The sequence below is a fragment of the Eumetopias jubatus genome, unplaced genomic scaffold (assembly GCF_037043125.1).
Source record: "Eumetopias jubatus isolate StellerSeaLion01/CBP00866 unplaced genomic scaffold, mEumJub1_p1.0 scaffold_10, whole genome shotgun sequence".
Taxonomy (NCBI): Eukaryota; Metazoa; Chordata; class Mammalia; order Carnivora; family Otariidae; genus Eumetopias; species Eumetopias jubatus.
In genome coordinates, this window is record NW_028274816.1 from 63,227,777 (window position 1) to 63,233,829 (window position 6,053).

The 6,053-nt window shown below is 42.6% G+C and overlaps 1 pseudogene; it reads right to left on the bottom strand.

Annotated features, from left to right (window-relative positions):
- Positions 1 to 866: 866 nt before the first annotated feature.
- Positions 867 to 1,733, bottom strand: LOC114202163 (vomeronasal type-1 receptor 3-like; annotated as a pseudogene).
- Positions 1,734 to 6,053: the final 4,320 nt, after the last annotated feature.

The following is a 6,053-nucleotide window of genomic DNA, read 5'->3' on the forward strand; positions in this document are numbered from 1 at the left end:
TGTGGAGGTGCCTCAAAAAATTAAAAATAGAGCTACCTGGGGCACTGGGTGGCTCAGTTGGTTAAGCGACTGCCTTTGGCTCAGGTCATGATCCCGGAGTCCCGGGATCGAGTCCTGCATTGGGCTCCCTGCTCAGCGGGGAGTCTGCTTCTCCCTCTGACCCTCCCCCCTCTCATGTGTTCCCTCTCCCTCTCATTCTTGCTCTCTCAAATAAATAAATAAATAAAATCTTAAAAAAAAAATAGAGCTACCCTATGACCTAGCAATTGCACTCCTGGGTATTTACCCCAAAAACACAGATGTAGTGAAAAGAAGGGCCATATACACCCCAATGTTCATAGCAGCAATGTCTACAATAGCCAAACTGTGGAAATAGCCGAGATGCCCTTCAACAGATGAATGGATAAAGAAGATGTGGTCCACGTATACAATGGAATATTACTCAGCCATCAGAAAGGATAAATACCCAACTTCTACATCCACATGGATGGGACTGGAGGAGATGATGCTACGTGAAATAAGTCAAGCAGAGAAAGTCAATTATCATATGGTTTCACTTATTTGTGGAACATCAGGAATAGCAGGGAGGACATTAGGAGAAGGAAGGGAAAAGTTGGGGGGGAAGTGGAGGGAGAGATGAACCATGAGAGACTATGGATTCTGAGGAACAAACTGTGAGTTCTAGAGGGGAGGGGGTAGGGGGATGGGTTAGCCTGGTGATGGGTATTAAGGAGGGCACGTACTGCATGGAGCACTAGGTGTTATACGAAAACAGTGTATCATGGATCACCACCTCAAAAACTAATGATGTATTTTATGGTGACTAACAAAATTTTTTTAAAAATTTCAAAAGCAGAAATTAGGAGCTATAGAATCCCTAAGGATCGGCAGTAGAGACCAAAAGTAGGAAAACATGAAGCTACAATATAAGAGGTATGCATCAACCATAAATAAGAGCCTATTAAAGTAATGACATAAAAAGCAAAAACGGAATTCAGCATGTAGAAGACAACACATGTGGTCTCCAGCATCAGGACGGTATGGGTAGCTCTGGTCTCCGGGGGAATTTGCAGTAACCATTGGGGGTGTGAATACACGGCGCTCTCTGGTGGTGCCTGTGCAGGAGCAGCACCGTGGGACCACTGGATCAGACCATGAGGCCAATAAACATGGCATCAGAGATGCACCACAAGAAGACAAGACTTGTATTAGGACCTAAGGATGAGCAAAACCATTTGCCTTGGGTATGGTTGTATGTGTCCTGTAGACCAGTAACTTTCACAGGAACATAGATATTAATCAAGACACTGGAGATCCAGCAGATGATCAGGAAGGACCAATGACCTTGGGGGTTCATCCCTCCCGCTGTCCTGGGGAAGACAACGACATACTGAAAGGTGCTCAGGACACCGGTGGAGCACAAGGTGGTGCTGCAAGCCATTTGGTGGATGTAATGGACAAGTGTACACCCAAGAGTGGACAGGGGTTGCCTAAAGACAAAAGCCGCCACTGTGAGTGGAATGGAATCTCAGTGGAGAGAAGAACCAAGAGATTGGCTACAGCCACGTGGGTGAGAATCATACTGAAGAGCCTCTGCTTGTGTCCGTGCCAGACTGGAGGGACCTTACGGGAGAAGAGGACACTGGCAAAGACCCAACCCCAATCTGTACGAACAAGACCGTTTTCAGAGCCTCTTCCCCTGTGGTTCTTAGGGCGTTGTTCTGAAAAGACATGGTGAGGGCTTCACTCCAGGCCAGAGTGAAGAGTAGGCTGTTAGTCCCAGCATAAGGACTCTTCTTAGTTCTACGACCTTTTCTTCTGAAAAGGGAGAAACAGTCACATTCCACAGGAGACTCGACTCGGAGAGCACGTCGTGGACACAAATTTCATATTATTACTTTGTATTTCTATTGACTTTTATGTTCTGACTCCCCATCAGAATATGAAGTCCACGAACTTAGGAAGCACGCCTGTCTTGGTCAAAAATACAGTTGACACATAATGGGTATAAAATGAATATGTATTTTATAAATGAATATGTGGAAGGAGACAACAATAATACAGTGTACCCTCTTTATAATTCATTGCCATCCTGTCTGCCATTATAACGCATTAATAAAGTTATATGGAAATGCAAAAAACAACACACATGTTATAAGATTAACTAATATTGCAAGGAATACACATTCAACTTTTGAATTATGGATATTCCTCTTTATTTACACTTAGCACATCGACTGGAAGTGCACATCCTATTGCTAGGTCACAAGGAAAGACTGGTAATTCCCAAAGCCCTACCTATAGCTCTCAGTTCTAGACCTATATATTCAACTGCATACATCTTTACCTCCTTACATCCCACCGGCGTTTTAAACCCAATATACCTGAACTGAATGCACCCTGTATTACCCTCCTCCTACCGGACTTGTACGACATCCCCAAATCTGATCCTCCATTTGAATCTGTCCTGTAAATGGTGTCACCATCTACTCATTTACTTAAGCCAGATAATTATCCTTGATTCATCCTTTTCCATTATCTCTCACATCTCCATTTGATTGCTATTTTTAAGTCAATTTGCTTTCATTATGGCAATACCTCTTAACTACCTTGCCTCTAATCTCTCTGCTCCTGAGGACTCGATATTATATATTAGAGTGACAGGACACAAAACGCTTTTCAAAAAATCAGTAGCCATTTGAATACACAACATGCCCCTCCAATGTCTTCAGATATTCCATTCAGTAGAGAAAATATCCCTACTGGCCAAAGAATTCCATTTATTAATAATTCCACAGACTGTAACTTGTTGAGAAGTCAGTTCCTAGAGAGGTTTTTCAAAGTGGTCTCCCACCCACCTCAGTCCACACAAAAAAGTAAACACTACTCAAAACCACCAATCAAGACAGGTACTAAAGAGGGCACTTCTTACTTTGGAAAACAGTGTGGAGGTTCCTCAAAAAGTTAAAAATAGAGCTACCCTATGACCCAGCAATTGCACTCCTGGGTATTTACCCCAAAGACACAGATGTAGTGAAAAGAAGGGCCCTATGCACCCCAATGTTCATAGCAGCAATGTCCGCAACAGCCAAACTGTGGAAAGAGCCAAGTTGCCCTTCAACAGACGAATGGATAAAGAAGATGTGGTCCATATGTACAATGGAATATTACTCAGCCATCAGAAAGGATGAATTCCCAACTTTTGCATCAACATGGATGGGACTGGAGGAGATGATGCTAAGTGAAATAAGTCAAGCAGGGAAAGTCAATTATCATATGGTTTCACTTATTTGTGGAACATAAGGAATAGCAAGGAGGACATTAGGAGAAGGAAGGGAAAAAGTGAAGGGGGGAATCGGAGGGAGAGACGAACCATGAGAGACGATGGACTCTGGGAAACAAACTGAGGGTTCTAGAGGGGAGGGGGGATGGGTTAGCCCGGTGATGGGTATTAAGGAGGGCACGTACTGCATGGAGCACTGGGTGTTATGTGCAAACAATGAATCATGGATCACTACATCCAACAAACAGTATGGAGGTTCCTCAAAAAGTTGAAAATAGAGCTACTATATGACCCAGCAATTGCACTCCTGGGTATTTACCCCAAAGATACAAATGTAGGGATCCGAAGGGTAAGTGCACCCTGATGTTTATAGCAGCAATGTCCACAATAGCCAAACTATGGAAAGAGCCAAGATGTCCAAGGACAGATGAATGTATAAAGAGGTGGTATATATATATACAATGGAATAGTATGCAGCCATCAAAAGGAATGAAATCTTGCCATTTGCAACGACGTGGATGAAACTGGAGGGTATTATGCTGAGCGAAATAAGTCAATCAGAGAAAGACATGTATTATATGACCTCACTGATATGAGGAATTCTTAATCTCAGGACACAAACTGAGGGTTTCTGGAGTTGGGGGCGGTGGGAGGGATGGTGTGGCTGGGTCACAGACATTGGGGAGGTATGTGCTATGGTGAGCGCTGTGAATTGTGTAAGACTGTTGAATCACAGACTTGTACTTCTGAAACAAACATTATATGTCGAAAAAAAAAAGATAGCAGGAAGGGAAGAATGAAGGGGGGAAATCGGAGGGGGAGATGAACCATGAGAGATTATGGACTCTGAGAAACAAACTGAGGGTTCTGGAGGGGAGTGGGGTGGGGGATGGGTTAGCCTGGTGATGGGTATTCAAGAGGGCACGTTCTGCGTGGAGCACTGGGTGTTATACACAAACAATGAATCATGGAACACTACATCAAAAACTAATGAGGTACTGTATGGTGACTAACATAAGATAATTTTAAAAAGAAAAAAAACCAACTTCTATTTCCATGAGAAAAAAAATAACATACTGAACTGCCTCAAAAAAAAAAATAAAATAAAGAGAGCACTTCTTGTGATGAGCACTGGGTGTTGTATGTAAGTGATGACTGAATTCTACTCCTGAAACCAGTATTACACTGTATGTGAAGTAACAATTTTTTTTAAAAACCTATCAAGTTGTACACCTTCACTATAAACAATTTTACTAGTCAATTACACCTCAATAAAGCTAGTAAAACTGGTCTATCATTAAACCATTGCACAGATTGAGTTACATCTCTTTGAGCTTTTGAGTTTCTATATTTTCTCTGAGTCTTTGATTCTCATTTATAGAATCCAGAACCAATTAAACTAGATACCTTAGCTCAAAAGCAACCATAGCACATTTGGGTGGACCATTAAAATAAAGACTGCTCTGAGCCGTTATGAGTGAAAAAGAAGGTTCTGTGACATACAAGAGAAAGACGGACCTATTCTGGTAAAAGGTGTGAAGCCTTCCAAAGGCAATAACCCTAATTGTTACTGTAGGATTCAGAAGCCACAGTGAGAAAGGAAAAATAAATGATATTGAGCAAAACATCTCCGAGTTTCTTGCTCTTTGGGAAAACTGGGTCCATGTTAGGGGACTGTTGTGTAGACAAGACAGGAAACAGCACAGTGAGTACCTTGTGACCATCGGCTCTGGACTCACCCAGTACGGGTTTTGTTTTGTATTCCCCACTCTTCAATGATAATTAATGGTGCTGGGACATTAGGACACATCCTTGAGCTCTGAGAACCTGTTCTCTCATTTGTGACATGGCAATGACAGTGGAACCGTGGGTCAGAGGCTTAATCCTTGAGCAGACGAAGATTCCATCCTCTGCATCCTGAAAGCTCTTACTGTGGGTTACAATCATCCACTTACAAGCTTAGTCCCACCTGGGGAGCGTCAGTCACCACTCTGTGCATCTGTCTTCTCATTGAAAAGTAAAGTTTGCTTTAATATGAACACCACTCAAACCTCATGTGGATACGCACGGTGGATTTCATGTCGATTATTGATCACAACGGCTAGAACAAAGTTCTCATTAAGTGGTGGGAAGAATTATTTGTATGATAGGGGTTGTTGCCTTGTTTTGATTACCTGCCACTACCAGGGATTAAAGGGAAGAATGATGACACGTAAAATGGGAAGAACAGGCTAGCTGCATTCCAACACTCACACTATTTTGTGTGCCTTGAAAATGAACCAGAGTTCATCTTACTAAAATTTTCTCTCTGCACTTGCTGCATGAAGTTAAACAAAAATAGAAGGGCCCTTTTCTACTTATTTAAAGTATGAGCAATACCCCAACTTTCAACACTGGACAGATCATCAGACAGAGTTTCAGTAAGGAAGCATTGCCCCCAAAACGCACAATAGACCCCCTCGACCTACAGACATCCTGACCATACGTCCAACAGTGGCAGAGTACACCTGCTTCCACGCACACACAGAGTACAGGAAAGATCATAGGTTAGGTCCCAAAACACGTCTTAACAGATTTACGAAGACTGACATCATATCAAGTATCTTCTGGCCACAATGGCATGAAACTAGTGATCGGTAACAGCAGGAAAACCGGAAAATTCACAAACATGCACAGATTCAACAACACACTCCTGAACAACCCATGGGGCAAAGAAGAAATCAAAGGGAAACCACGAAATACTCTGAGACAAGCTTAAGGGGAAACACAA